The sequence below is a fragment of the Mobula hypostoma genome, chromosome 14 (genome assembly GCF_963921235.1).
Source record: "Mobula hypostoma chromosome 14, sMobHyp1.1, whole genome shotgun sequence".
Classification (NCBI taxonomy): Eukaryota; Metazoa; Chordata; class Chondrichthyes; order Myliobatiformes; family Myliobatidae; genus Mobula; species Mobula hypostoma.
This window is the reverse complement of record NC_086110.1, coordinates 63,176,774-63,193,339: the sequence shown is the minus strand read 5'-3', so window position 1 is coordinate 63,193,339 and position 16,566 is coordinate 63,176,774. Positions and strand designations below refer to the sequence as shown.

The following is a 16,566-nucleotide window of genomic DNA, read 5'->3' as shown; positions in this document are numbered from 1 at the left end:
GTCATTGGGTGTATTTAAGGCACAGCTTGATAGGTTCTTGATTGGACACAGCATCAAAGGTTACAGGGAGAAGGCCGGGGAACGGGGCTGTGGAGGGGATAAACGGATCAGTCATGATTGAATGGAGCAGAGCCGATGGGCCAAATGGCCTAATTCTGTTCCTATGTATTGTGGTCTTAATTGATCATTACAGAATGTCTCTCTGGTGCATCCTGCTCTTTCCCCTTTTTCCAACCATGATTCCCCTCTCCCTGCCGCCCTTCCCACACTCAGTTCACAACAGAGACCCATATGACAATCAGGTTTATTACCATTCACATATGTTGTGTAATTTGTTTTTTTTTGTAGCAGCAGTACAGTGCAATACATAAAATTACTTCAGTACTGTGCAAAAGTCTTATGTACCCTAGCTTTATATATATGTATGTGCCTAAAACTTTCGCCAGTACTGTGTGGGGAATGAGATGCCAGAGAAAGGAGTGGAGGAAGGCACAAGAGCAGCTTTTAAAAGGTGATGGACGGGTGCTTGGTTAGGAAAGGTTTAGGAGGTTCGGTGCCAAATGCAGGCAAATCGGGCCAGCTTGGATGGGAACCTGGGATGGCACGGGCCATTTCGTTGGGGTGTCATGGTAGTGTAGGATTAGCGTAATGCTTTAAAATGCCAGCTGTAAGATTGGGGTTCAATTCGTGACGCTGCCTGGAAGGAGTCTGTACGTTCTTCGTGTGACTGTGTGGATTTCCTCCGGGTGCTCCAGGTTTCCTCCCATGTTTCAAGACATACACATTAGGACATGCTACGTTGGCACCAGAAGCATGGCGGCACTTTGTGGGCTGCTCCCAGCACATATTTTAATTTTAATTTTATTTTTATTGAGGTACAGTGAGGAATAGGTGCCTCCGGCCCTTCGAGCCACGCTGCCCAGCAATCTGCCTGATATAATCTGAGCCTAATCATGGGATAACTTACAATGGCCAATTAACCTACCAACCGGTACATTTTGGGATTATGGGAGGAAACCGAAGCCCCCAGAGGAAACCCACGTGGTCATGGGGAGAATATACAAACTCCTTATAGGCAGCTGCAGGAAATGTGTTGTTCTGCATCAGTGTTCAAAACAGTCCACATCTTGAACTCTATTGAACATTAATGCAAATCAACAAATTTCACTGTATTTACTGATGTACATGTAACAAATAAAGCTAATCTTTTTCTCTTTTGGGCCAGAAGGCCTGTTTATGTGCTGTATGCCTCTATGAAGTAGGTGGGTAAATAAGCCACTGTAAATTGCCATTAGCGTGTTGGTGTATCTAGAGGAAGCTGGTGGGTAAGTGGGCAGAAAATTTGAGTTTGGTGCAGATGATGGTCTTGGTGGACTGAACATATGGTTTCCATGCATTTTGGCTCTCTGACATCACTACACATCGAGGCTGCAGCAGAGGCAGTGCCAACTGCTTCTTTGCACCCTTTCGTTCACCTTGTACACTTCACAAAGCATGATTATCAGAATCAGAATCAGGTTTAACATCACGGATATATGTTGAGAAACTTGTTAACTTTGCGGCAGCAGTACAATGCAATACATAATAATAGAAAGAAAAAACTGAATTACAGTAGATATATATATAAATAATAGTTAAATAAGTACTGCAAAGAAAACAGAAATTTAAGAGGTACTGAGGTAGTGTTCATGGGTTCAATGTCCATTCAGAAATCAGATGGCAGAGGGGAAGAAGCTATTCCTGAATTGTTCAGACTTCTGGACCTCCTTCCTGATGATAGCAATGAGAAGAGGGCATGACCTGGGTGATGGAGGTCCTTAATGATAGAGGCTGCCTTTTTGAGGCATCGCTGTTTGAAGATGTGCTAGATACTACAGAGGCTAGTGCCTGTGATGGAGCGGACTAATTTTACAACTCTCTGCAGCTTACTTTGATCCTTTGCAGTTGCTCGCCCGCGCCCCCCCTCCATCCCCACCCCCATACCAGATGTTGACGCAGCCAGTCAGAATGCTCTTCACGGTACATCTATAAAAATTTGCAAGTGTTTTTGGTGACATACCAAATCCCCTCATACTCCTCATGCCCTTGTCTTGCCTTTTTTATGGTTACATTGATATGTTGGGTCCAGGTTAGGTCCTCAGAGATACTGACACCCGGGAACTTGAAATTGCTCACTCTCTCCACTTCAGATATCTATGAGGATTGGTTTGTGGTCTACGAGGACTTACTCTGAAGGTGTTTGTAAGTGATAATAGACAAATGCTTGCTCTAAAGTGGTACAGATCTGGGTGCTCTATACCACAGAGCAGGCTGCTAGAAGCTAGACATATCTAACCAGTCCCTGAGTATACAACAACCAGGGGGCACCATTAAAAATCCTACCTTTTGCTGCTCAGTTTGAACTGTAAACACATTGATAACAGTTTCATCTGCACATCAGCACAGAATAACAGAACATAGAGGTATAATTACCAGAACAATCTGAAGCTGTAGTAATTGACTACCTGCTCTCAGCCAGAATATTTATCAATATCATCTAAAGCAAAATGGATATGAAATCATCATAATTCTCAGCACATTAAGTGTCAAAGAAAATTGTGGGGTTTTTTTTGAGTGAAAGTAACGAAAGTTTCCCACATAAAAATATTAACTTCAAGATTGCTGCCTGTCTCTTTAAAGGAAATTCATTTAGTGATCAAACATTAAATTGCTCTGAAAATGACAGCAACTTACATCTGCCTAAAACAAGCATGCTTTTGTAAAAAAAAAGATGCTCATCGGTGTAGCATATTTATAAAAATATACATTTATCCGTGTCATGTTAGGGCTGGCGTTCTGTAGCACAGAAGTCATTTAATTTTCACTGCTTAATCTGAGTAATGTATTTGCAGGGCTTGAACTAGCAAACTTTTAATAATTTATGACATGCGTTATGACCAAACCAAATCTCTTTTTGTGACATAAATATGCCATTATCAGCCCAAAGCTCAGTATGGCGACATCAATGTAATTAGCTTATTTGTTAACACTAAAGTGATCAATATGACTTAGTTTTTACTCTTCCCTGCATACGATTCTTCTCAGAACAAGACCGATGTGGTCTAGACAGGAAGTGGTCTTCATTAACTGTGCTTTGGTCTCACACCCGATCTGACAACAGGCACGTAGCTGTAATCCTGCGATTGTTTTCAAGTATATATATAATTTTCACCTGGAAGATGCTGATGGACTTATTTTCACCAATTTTTCATTTTGTCTCGTGATTTTGGATCTTAAAAACATCCTGAGCAAAAATATCCTTTTCATTCATTCCATTCAATTGGTCTTTTCCCCGGTTATCACCTCTTCAACTTGTAGAAAGAATCACTTTTCATGAAAACTCTCTAAATTTTTTTTAATATTTCCATTAAATCTTCCTCACTCCAAGAAGAGTACTCCCATGTTCTCTGATTTTAAGTAATTGCTACCTTCCTGGTAACTTTATCTCCTTGTTCTCTTCAAGCCCTCAGTGCCCTTCTTAAAGTGTGGTTCCAAGAACAAGGTTTGAACTCACAAGTCGGAGGCATGTTTTCAAATACTTGCAGGAATACCATCGGTTCCGGTTCCTCTGGGTATGGAAGGGAAAAACCTGGGTTTTCTGCCATTATGATATCAATTCAAAGAATATGGGGAAGCCACAATATGTTGCCTACATTGTTTTTGAATTAAAAAGCTTGCCGAAGATGTGCAAAAGTGAAACATGTGAAGGTGAATCAAGAGTCATATATAAAGGGCAGACCAAGATAAGGTTGCCTGATTTCCTTTACTAAATGTCATCATAGAGCTAATTGGGACTTTATGGCAGTTTATGGTGGTTATATGGTCATCACTATTGATAAAGTTCTTTCTTGCAAATACTCTCAGTTTGTTTAACTGCTATAAAACCTGGTTTATCTGCCACCCGTCACAGTTCCTGCTATGTTACAATGAAGCGCAATGGAAGCGTAAGAAATACCACCATTATCTTCCATCTGAGCACATTACAGCCTACTGGACTCAACATCAAATTCTTCAGCTTTAAATAATACCCTCTTTCATTCTGCATGTTGTTATGTACCCCGTAACTGGGTTGCCAAACCAGCAGAAATGGAACACGTGTTGGAGTCTGTGATTACTAGGAACTAATAAAGTTTTATTAAAGAAATAAGTAATACAGTACACTAATCGCAAGGATATAAATGTAACAGGCTAACAATGATAGTATACACATATACACAGAAATAGGGTAATAGGAATCAATCAAGCTCTATTGCAGTCTAGGGGTAAAATGATCAGTCTTAAGTGAAGCAGAGTTCAGTTCAGTCTAGTGCAGTTCGAAGTAATCACTGTTGTTGTACCATTGGGGGGGAGAGAGAGAGAGATGCAGTTGGTTTCAGGCAAACCTTTTCGATGCCTTCTCATCCAGCTGTGGTCACCGACTGTGACCCCTCCGTCCCGGATGCGATCGTTCTTCCGTGGTGAACCCGGCACCCAGGCAAGGGCGGACACACACCAGGTTCCCATCGATCGTACCTTTACACCCTGTGAGCCTCTGACCGATTCCCGCATACCGGTCCTCCAAGCTCTCATCACCTTGTGGGGCACACTGCTCTTTCCAGCGTCTCGAGGTGTGTGTGTGTCGTGCCTTAGCAAACCTGCTATTTTTATCCCCCTGCTGGGGTATCACCTGTCCATCAAACTTCAAACAGTTCAGGTTCAAAGCAAACGGCCTGTCGCAGACGTCAACATCGAAATTGTGTTTCTTTCTCATTAATCTCTCTCTTCTCTCTTATTAGCATTTTGAATGTTTCTCCATTGTCTTCCGTTACCTCTATCATTAGCATCATCCGTCCTGCAGCTCTGCTTGGCGTCACACATGACAATGTGAACTGTTCAATTTTAACTGCCATCATTTGACTTGGCTTCTTTCAAGAATGTAGCACTATCATTAAGAATCCTCACCATCCAGGATATGCTCTCTTCTCATGACTACTATTGGGGAGGAGGTACAGGAGCCTGAAGACCCAGACTCAATGTTTTAGAACAGCTTCTTCCCATCCGTCATCAGATTTCTGAATTCTCCAAAAAGTCATGAGTACTTCCCTGCTCTACACGAGGAAATCTGCAGATGCTGGAATTTCAAGCAACACACATAAAAGTTGCTGGTGAACGCAGCGGGCCAAACAGCATCTCTAGGAAGAGGTACAGTCGACGTTTTGGGCTGAGACCCTTCATCAGGACTAACTGAAAGAAGAGCTAGTAAGAGATACTTCCCTGCTCTTCTGCTTTTGCACTATTTTTGTATGCATTTATTAATTGTATTTTCTAGTACTTTTTTAGGGTGGCAGGGTGGACATATGTCTCACCCAAAGGAGGTGTGAGGCACTCTTTCCCTCTGCTAGCCTGCAGGTCACCCTTAGCCAAGGTATAGAGCCTGCTTAACCCCCCAGTCAGGGTCACATGAAGCCATGGGAGCAGGTGATGGATGGTCGTATGAACAGCTGGTGCATAACACAAGTCCTGGTTATGCGACCACTGATGCCAGGCAGACAATCTCTGAAGAGTATTGATAATGGCTGGGGTCATCCTTCTTATAAAGACACTGCCCAGAAGAAGGCAATGGGAAGCCACTTCTGTAGAAATATTTGCCAAGAACATTCACGGTCATGGAAGGACCATGATCGCTTCCATCATACGACACGGCCGGTTCTGCTCCGCTCTCCTCGGCACTGAGGCTGTTGCTGGGCAAGTATCACCACTATTTGCCTCTGTCTGATGGACTGAGACTGAGACTAGGGGCCCATTCTGGCTGCTCCCAGCTTCGGGTTTAAGAACTCAATTTCATTCTGAATGCCAATGCTTGCTTTATTGTTTGCATGATGTGATTTGATCTGGTTTTTCTCTCTCTCTCTGCACATTGGGTGTTGGTCTTTTTTTATAATTGGCCTCTTTCGGGTTTCTTGTTTTGTGGCTGCCTGTGAGCAGATGAATCTCAAGTTGTGTAATTTATACATACTTTGATAATAAATGTACTTTGAACTTTGAATGAATGAACAAATGAGTACTTTTTTTATGTCCTGCACTGTACTGCTGCCACAAAACAGCAAATTTCATGCTATACGTTGGTGATAATAAATCCAACAAACCAGAACTTGATAAACTTCTCTTCTTCATTGTCTGGCCTCCCAAATATGTCCCATGGGCTTACAGTTAACACCACATTACACACATGAAGACACTTTCTTGTAAGTAATGTATAATCTATGTTTAACTTATATTGTTCTTGTGAATGCTGCTTATCTGATACTATGTGGCTATGATGCAGCTGCAAACTGTTTGCTACACCTCTGCATACCTTACTTGTAAATATGACAACAAAATGTGACTTTGACTTTTGACTTATTCGGACCTTAACTGCATCTGAATTCCCGTCTTAAGCTATCAGAGAAATTACACTGTTCCACCTATTCCACTTCTCCACCTTCTTTGCCACCTAAAATTAATATTTTCTCTTTTTCTCCCTTCACATCAAGTCAGATCAGGTTTATTGTCACAAGCACAAGAATGGTGAGGTTCATGTACAATGGAAAACTTGTTTGCAACACCATCTCAGGCACGTCAGTACAGAAAAGACACAGGAAAGACACAGTGGCATAGTGGTTAGCACAACATCTTACAACAACAGCAATCTGGGTTCGATTCTCACCGCTGCCTGTAAGGAGTTTGTATGTTCTCCCCATGACCTCGTGGGTTTCATCCAGGTGCTCCTGTTTCCTCCCACAGTCCAAAGGTTAATTAAGCATTGTAAATTGTCCCGTGATTAGGCAAGGATTAAATTCAGGGGATTGCTGGGTGACACGGCTCTAAGGGCCAGAAGGGCCTATTCTGTGCTGTATCTCAATCAATTAATCAATTAATAAATAAATAAATATTATATATAAGTTATACAAGAAAGAGAAATAAAGTCTGCTGAAACAAGACCTTTGTGCAAAGAAAAGCCACTTCTCATGAAGAGTCCTAACCATGATGTGTTAACAGTTTCTCTACAGATGCCACCTAATCAGTTTAATGTTTCCAAAATTTTCTTTTTTTTTGTAGATTTCCAGCATTTAGTTTTTTTTTCTTATTTTCATCACCAGTTACAAGTAATTTTTCTTTTGGGAATGTTCAAATTCAGGAAAATTTAGATTTGATATACATTTTACTTTCCCACTTCTCCTCCCCCACCCCTTCTTTAAGCTTTATGTCGGAGATGAAAAGAAGTTTGTTTTCTTTGTGATACGGGATTGATGATTTGCAGGTGTGAGTTCAAATCCCACTTTGACAGCTGGGGAACTTAAATAGAATTACTATAATACTCGTGTAATGTTTACTTCCTGGTGATTTGGAAGCTGAAGGGAGATCTGATAGAAGTTTAGAAGATTTTGAGAAGCATAAATAATCAGTATCTTTTTCTGGGGTTGAAATGTCTAATATCAGGGGTTATGTCTAATACTAGAGGGTACAGGAGCCTCAGGACTCACACCACCAGGTCAGGAACAGTTGTTACCCTTCAACCATCAGAATCTTGAACCAGAGGGAACAACTTCACTCAACTTCACTTGCCCCATCACTGAACTGTTCCTACAAGATAGGGGTTCACTTTCAAGGACTCTTCATCTCATGTTCTCAATATTTATAGCATTTATTATTATTATTATTATTATTTCTTAATTTTTACTTTTGTATTTGCAGAGTTTGTTGTCTTTTGCACCTTGTTTGTCTGTTCTGTTGGGTGTGGTCTTTTTATCGATTCTATTATGGTTATTGAATTTATTGAGTATACCCACAAGAAAACAAAACTCAAGGTTGTATATGGTGACATATATGGACTTTAATAATAAATTTACTTTGAACTTTAAATTTAAGACGAGTTCAAAAGGAGATGTGTGGGCAAGATTTTACACAGGTGCCAGCTATGTGCTGCCAGGGGTGGTGATATGATACAAGCATTCAAGAGGCTCTTAGACACGCACATTAATCTGCAAACAATGGCGAGATACGGCCATTGTGTAGGTAGAAGGGATTAGTTTAGTTAAGCATTTAATTATTAGCTGGATTAGTTCGGCACAATGCTGTGGGCTGAAGAGCCTGTTCCTCTGCCGTAAACACAAAATAATCTGCAGATGCTGGGGTCAAAGGAACACCCACAACGCTGAAGGAACTCAGCAGTCCCTGCCTCCCCTCCCCCAACCCTTTATCTTTCCCCTTACTGGTTTTTCACCTGGAACCTACCAGCCTTCACCTTCCCACCCTCCCCCCACCTTCTTTATAGGGCCTCTGCCCCTTCCCTCTACAGTCCTGACGAAGGGTTCCAGCCTGAAACGTCAACCAATCTTTTCCACGGATGCTGCCCGACCTGCTGAGTTCCTCCAGCGTGTTGTGAGTGTTGCTGTTCCTCTGCCGAACTGGTGTATGTTCTTCTCCCCATATCCCTTCACTCCGCTATCTTTAAGAGCTCTATCTAACTTTTTTTTGAAAGAATCCAGAGAATTGGCCTCCACTGCCTTCTGAGGCAGAGCATTCCACAGAACCACAACCCGCTGTGTGAAAATGTTTTTCCTCAACTCCGTTCTAAATTGTCTACCCCTTATTCTTTACTCTATTAATAATGTGCTCTATTACATTTTGCCTTTTCATTGCTGAAAGTAAAGTACAATAAAATATGAGCAGACATAAATATAGATATCAATAGTGGAGTATTGAAAAATATAAATTAATACCAATCATATTCTTGAAAGGTGAGGTGCATCGGCATACAAGCCATAACATCAAATCCTATCCCCACCGCTTCACAAGACCCAGCAAATTTTTAGTCCTTTCCAAAACACCAAGGAAATAAATATACCCGGGTATTACAGTAATTCTATTTAAATTCCTCAGCTGACAGAGTGGGATTTGAACTCCTGCCTACAAATCATTACTCCCATATCACAAACACTACGCAAAAAAAAATCCTAAAAGCTTACAAGATTTTCCAGTGGGAAAGGCACATGAAGAGGCATGTTAATTGCAATTAAACGAAAGATTGAATCAGAATCAGAATTAGGTTTAATATCACTAACATCCAGGTTGTTGTGAAATAAGTTGTTTTGCAGCAGCAGTACAGTGCAAAAATACTATGAATTATAATAAGAAATATATATATTAAATAAGTAATGAAAACAAACTTAAGGATATCTCAAAGTCACTTTTGTGTATTGCAAGCCTCCAAGTGAGTTAATGATTCAGGATGATAACTTTTCTTCAGAACAACTGATTATCAATTCTGAAGAAAGGATATTTGCAATGAAAACTTGGTTTCCCTTTCCATAGATCATATCTGATGAGCTGAATATCTCCAGATTTTACTTCAGATTTCCAGCATGTGCACTTTTTTTTTGCTTTAAGACTCCATTGTGACTATGGAGAGCTAATCTATTTCATTAATGTTGACTAACAAGTAACTAGGACACTGGAGACAACTCCTCAGCTCTTCTTTGAAGAATTGCCCATCATAGAATATTTCACAACCTGCCAAGAGGGCAAACAAGAGCTCTGTCTGACTGTACTGAAGCAATGGAGTTTGTGCTCTTGTCTGGAGAGAAATGTTTTACCTCACAAACCTTCTGACTTCGGGGAACACAATATGAGCTAAGTATCCATTGATCTTTTCTCAAGTATTTAGTTGGGCATCGAATATTGTGAGCAGTTTTGGGCCCCTTATCTAAGAAAGGATATGCTGGCATTGGACAGGGTTCAGAGGAGGTTCACAAAAATTATCTCTGAAATGAAAGGGTTCATGTGGGAGGAATGTTTGATAGCTCTTGGCTTGTACTTATTGGAGTTTAGAAGAATGACGAGGCTTTTATTGAAACCTACCAAATACTGAGCAGCCTAGTTAGAGTGGACATTAAGAGGATGTTTCCAGTAGGAGGGGAGTCCAGGACAAAAGAGCACAGCCTCAGAATATAACTTCTCTTTAGAACAGAGATGAAGAGGAATTTCTTTAGCCAGAGGGTGGTTAATCTGTGGAATTTATTGCCACTGATGGCCTTGGAGGCCAATTCATTGGGTATATGTAAAGAGGAGATTGATAGGTTTTTAATTAGTAAGGGCATCAGAGGTTACAGGGAAAAGGCAGGAGAATGGGGCTGACGGATAGTGCAGAGGTTAGTGCAACGCTATTACAGCGCCAATGACCTCGGTTCAATTCCACCGCTGTGTGTAAGAAGTTTGCATGTTCTCCCGGTGACCACGTGTGTTTGCTCCGATTTCCTCCCACGTTCCAAAGATGTACGGGTTAGCAAGCTAGCAAGCAGAATATAGCATTAATGGTAAGACTCTGCAGATTATAGCATTAATGGTATTCTCAGCAGAATATAGCATTAATAGCGTTAATGGTAAGACTCTTGGTAGTGTAGAGGATCAGAGAGATCTTGGGGTCCAAGTTCATAGGACATTCAAAGCTGCTACGCAGGTTGACTCGGTGGTTAAGAAGGCATACGGTGCATCGGCCTTCACCAATCATGGGATTCAGCTTAAGAGCCGAGAGGTAATGTTGCAGCTATATAGGACCCTGGTCAGACACCACTTGGAGTACTGTGCTCAATTCTGGTCACCTCACTACAGGAAGGACGTGGAAACGATAGAAAGGGTGCAGAGGAGATTTACAAGGATGTTGCCCAGATTGGGGTGCATGCCTTATGAGAATAGGTTGAGTGAACTCGGCCTTTTCTCTTTGGAGCGACGGAGGATGAGAGGTGACCTGATAGAGGTGTACAAGGTAATGAGAGGCATTGATCGTGTGGATAGTCAGAGGCTTTTCCCCAGGGCTGAAATGGCTAGCATGAGAGGGCGTAGATTTAAGGTGCTTGGAAGCAGGTACTGAGGAGACGTCAGCGGTAAGTTTCTTACGCAGAGAGTGGTGAGTGTGTGGAATAGGCTGCCGGCGGCGGTGGTGGAGGCGGAAACAATAGGGTCTTTTAAGAGACTTCCGGATGGCTACATGGAGCTTAGAAAAATAGAGCTATGGGTAAAAAATAGGCTATGGATAAAGCTTAGGTAGTTCTAAGGTAGGGACATTTTCGGCACAGCTTTGTGGGCCAAAGGGCCTGTATTGTGCTGTATGTTTTCTACGTTTCTATGTTTCTAATTGGTCACATAGATGGAATTGGCGGTGCAGGCTCATTGGGCTTGAAATACCTGTCAACGTGCTGTAACTCTAAATAAATGCCACCTGTACTTCGCAATGTAGATCTGCCAGGATAAAAGTATCAGGCAAAGAGCCGTAGTTAGCCGAAACATAGCAAACACTTGGAGAACTGAGTTAGCTTCAGCACTTAGACTGGAGCCAGTGCATTAATCCTCTTCTAAAGTACTTTGATATACCTCAGAAGCCTAACCCTGGTGAAGTGAAACCTGCCCTATTGATCAACGTAGTAGAATTGCTACAGGACAGAGAGAGACCATTTGGCACAGCAAGTTTATGCCTGCTCCTAGTGAAAGTATATTGTTATTCTCATTCCCCCAGTCTTTAGCCAAAGACCAATGAATTATTCTCTCTAAAGTGCATGTTCAATTCTCTTTCAAACTCCTGATTTATTCTGTTTTGACCACCCCTACAGGCATTGAGGTCCAGATACTAAATGCTCGCTGCATAAAATGTTTTTCCCTCACATCTCCCTCTGCACCATTCAGACAATGTTTTGATCTGTGTTCTTTACACTTGAGCCATAACTCAAGGAATAGCCTCCTTCTATTTACCCTATTTAATCAGGCCAGGATCTTATATACCTCCAGTTCCTGTGCCTGGTTAATACTAGTATAAATGTACTACAAAGATTACAAGATAAAGTACAAAAACATCAGTTGAGAGGCATTTTGTGCTGCTGGCTCAGGTCCATTAGAAACTGGAAGCAAATCCCATTTCACTTAAGATCCTCTTAACTGGCAGAGGATAGAGCATATTACACAGTGAACTTTGGACAGTAATCCACAGTTAGCACCACTGGGCCGAGTGAGGAGATTTTTTCAGTCTTCAGAGTGGAGCTGTGATTTCTAGATTAGCATGGCTCCACAAGCACAGCGGTGTACTGTCAAGAAGGGAAGATAGTTTCAGGCCTCCATTACAATCTTCAATGTACTACAAGAGAACTGAAAAGGAATAACATGCACAAGCCCCTGAGACCTTAAGGCTTTAAGTAGCAATAATAATCTCCAGCCTCAATTTTCTTTGGTAGCTTGCAGGTCTAAGTCAGTTTGAAAGAGGTATAGGCAGTATTGCATGGATGCTCTCACTATTTTCTGTATCTTTATGGTCAGGCTGTAGCTCTTAAGACTTGAAAATTTCCTGTTTTTTTATCATCAGTATAATAATACATAAGCTTTAAGGTGCCTGAAAGACCAGCTTCTGCTAGGCCTATGCTTTTGGTCCTGGTATGGATGCTGCATAGCCTCTAATACACAGTTTAGTTCACTTTCTAATGTAATGTGTGCACAAGATGGAAACTGCAAGTAATGATTCATTATTAAAAAGACAATATTAATTTGTTGTAAATAATTTAAAACTCCATTGCAGTCAGCATGATATGACCAATTGACTGAGGAATATTTGACTAATCATTTATTCTTTATTGTCCACGTGTTGCCTGAATGAGTTTATCCAGTGAGCTGGAGAGAACTGGATTGGCACGTAGGCCAATCTGGTTAAAACTGAGGAGAAATTTGATAGAGGTATTCAACATTATGAGGGGTATAGATAAGGTAAATGCGAGCAGGCTTTTCCACTGAGCATGGGTGGGACTACAACTAGAGGTCATGGGTTGAGGAGAAATGTCTTCACTTCAGAGAGCCGTGAGAGTGTGGAATGAGCTGCCAGTGCAAGTGGCACATGCAAGCTCAATTTCAACATTTAAGAGAAGTTTGGATATCTACGTGAATGGGAGGAGTACGGAAGGCTATGGTCCAGGTGCAGGTCGATGGGAGTAGACAGTTTAAATGGTTTGACATGGACTAGATGGGCCAAAAGGCCTGCTTCTGTGCTGTACTTTTCTATGACTCGCTGGCTCTGTGCAGGATTGTTTGCACCACTTCAGAGAAGTTTAGATTAGTTATACTTGTTGTCAACGCCTCCACTTTCTGAGGAGGCTGAAGAATGCTAGACTACGCATATCAATACCCACGATCCTCTACAGATGCGCAGTTGAGAGCATCCAAACAAGCTGCGTCACTGCATGGTACAGAAACTGCGCCGGGGCAGATAGGAAGGCTCTACAAATGTAGTAAAAACTGCCCAGTGAATCATTGGCACAGGCCTACCCCTCATCAAGGACCTGTATACAGAAAGGTGCCAGAAAAAGGCCAGCAATATCATGAAGGATCCCACACACCCTGCCTATGGACTGTTGTCCCACTCCCATTAGGGAACTAATGACGCAGCATCCAAGCCAGGACCACCAGGTTCAAATTTAGATACTTCCTCCAAGCCCTCAGGCTGATCAACACCTCTACCCATTAACCTATCCCACCACCCCCAACCCCTCACCACCCTGCCACTACTTTATTTATTCTATAAGAAAATAGGATATAGGAGCAAAATCAGGTAATTTGGCCCATCGAGTCTGCTCCACCATTCAGTCATGGCTGGTTTATTATTCCTCTCAACCCCATTCTCTTGCCTTCTCCCCATAACTTTTGATGTCTTTACTAATCAAGAACCTATCACCCTCCACTTTAAATATAACTGGGCCTCCACAGCCACCTAAGGCAATAAATTCCACAGGTTCACCCCGCTCTGGCTAAAGAAATTCCTTCTCATCTCTATTGTAAAGGGACATCAATTCTGAAGTGATTTCCTGTCAGTCATCTTATGTACAAATACTCCTGAACCTAGCACCACTTTATGTATATACAATCATAAATGTATATGAGTTAATCTTAAGTATTTACATTTATAATGTTTTTATTGTGTTCTTTATGCTTATTGTGTTTTTTTTCGCTGCATTGGATCTGGAGTAACAATTATTTTATTCTCATTTATGCTTGTGTACTGGCAATGACATTATGCAATCTTGAATCTTGCAAACTAGTAGAAGTTTTACTCCTTGAATTTTTAAAGCTTATTCAGCTGCTGTTTCTGGAAGTTTAACATGCAATAAATGTCTGCCTTCAGAGACTTATTTTAACAAAATATAAAGACAAACCTTTCTTGATATTCACAATGAGAATCTTTTGTTTTTGGTGAAGTTCTTTCATACCAATTCCATCACAATTCAAAGTAAATTTATTATCAGAGCACACATGTCACTATATACTACCTTGATATTCATTTTCTTGCAAGCATTTACAGGGAAATAAAGAAATAGAACAGAATTTATGAAATTCTATACATAACCAAAGGCTGACAAAGAAGAGGAACTGAAGAAATGTATAAACATAAGAGATTCTGAAGATGCTGGAAATCCAGAGTAACAGACACAAGGTGCTGGACGAACTCAACAGGTCAAGCAATATTTATGGAAATGAATAAACAGTCGATATTTTGGGACCCTTCTTTGGGACTAATTAAGAAATGTATAGTGTACAGTACTGTGCCAAAGGGCTTAGCCACATATATTCAGCTAAGGTGCATAAGACTTCTGCACAGTACTGTAGTAATTTTATGTATTGCACTGAACTACCACCACAAAAAAAACAAATTTTATGACATATGTGAGTGATGATAAACCTGATTTTGATATGAGTCTCTATTGTGGACTGGGAGTGGGAAGGGGGCAGGGAGAGGGGAGGGAGCAGGAAGAATCAGAGAGATATTCAGTAATGATCAATAAATCAATTGTTTGGAATCTCATGAACTTGCCTGATGTTTAGGGCTAGGTGAGCCTGCACCCATGGCACCCCTGCCCCGGTACTCCTTCTCTAGCACCTGTCCCACATCCCTCCTGTGATGCTCCACCCTCACCATTCCCAACCTCCTCTGTTCTCGCCAGATTTTCAAACTCGCTGTCCACTACACGTTGACAAATACAGTATTGTCTTAGGCACCCTATATATATATATGTGCCTAAGACTTTTGGACAATTCTGTATTACATCAATTTTTATCTAAATAGTATTAAGTAGCATTATATGAGGCAAAACTTTGCAATGAATCCATGCATTCATGAATCAAATATACTATGTCAGGATCAGGTAATTCTACATAACTGAGAGGGGCAAAAGAATATATTGAAAGATATTTGTAAACATCTGTACAAAAATCTGATTCTTCTGCATTATGAAAGCAATGCCCTTTATCAGAATCACAGACTTCAGTAACAGTTCCATGTTACCTCCAAAGAACATAACTTTTTGTGGCTCTCACTAAAATACATTTGCATGCAGCAAGCTGCAAAGGAAATGTAATACTTGAAAGAGTTATTTATAGGCTGATACAACCCTTTTTTCCGCACACTCTCACCACATGAGTTTCCAGTTCAGATCAATCCGATTCGGTTTCTAGGCGCAGGCTGGAACGGATTGAGACCACTTCCTGCAGTGGTCAGGATTCTGTAACCAAGCTGGGTGAAGTTTGCCTATAGGCGTGCACAGACTCACAGACTGAGAGCAAAGGACATTTGGGACTGGTGCATGACAGAAGTCTCCAGATGATGTTTTGATGCACCCTATGAGGGGAAAGGATTAATGAGTGTTGAGATTTTGTGTGACAGGAGGTCAAGGAATAACCCTGTAATCTTATTCTTCAGGCTTTAGATAGTAACATGGGTTTAGGAAAATAAAAGATCAAGTTAATGAGGTGCGCGGGGAGGAGAATGCCTGAAATTTCCACTAACAGCTCAGTTTTTGAGTACCTGCTGTCAGACTTTGAGCTTTTGAAGATTATGCCAATAGTCATACTATACTTCTGCTTGCAAAATATGTTAATGTGAATCACTCTCGTTTACACTTTTCATTTTTAAAAACTTCACAACACCTTGACTATTTTCCCATTGAAATCCGAGACTTATTTGACGACAAAACTTTTAGTCATACATGAAGGACAAGAAACTCATCTTCTCAGTATTACTTATTTACATTTATACATTTTTAAATTTGCAGTTTTATTCTTTTGCACATTGGCTAGTTTTGCATGCAGTTTTTCACTGTTTCTATTGTATTTCTCTGTTCTACTGTGAATGCCTGCAAGAGAATGAATCTCAAGGTGGTATATGCTGACATACACATATTCTGAATAAATTGACTTTGAACTTTTTCACTCCAAGTAACTTTGAAGGAACCAGTAAGCGAATAGGCTATTTTAGATCAAGAATTATGCAATAAGATAGGATTAATTTGAAACTTTGTATTAAGGAAGCCTCTGGGAAAAAGTAATCAGAACATGATTACCTGATGAAAAATTTGCATTGAATTTGAATACAGTTTGGCTCTGTCCAAAATAATATCAACAAAACATTGGCATGATGTGCATGTTGACTGAGGTTAAAATAGATCAAAAGGTATCTTGGTGGATCATCAAGGACAAGTATTTTAT

General features: G+C 40.9%; 1 protein-coding gene across 4 annotated transcripts in view; it reads right to left on the bottom strand.

Annotated features, from left to right (window-relative positions):
- wwox (WW domain containing oxidoreductase) overlaps nt 1-16,566 on the bottom strand; it is a 1,184,285-nt gene that overhangs the window by 131,604 nt on the left and 1,036,115 nt on the right. The gene's annotated exons all lie outside the window — the stretch shown is intronic.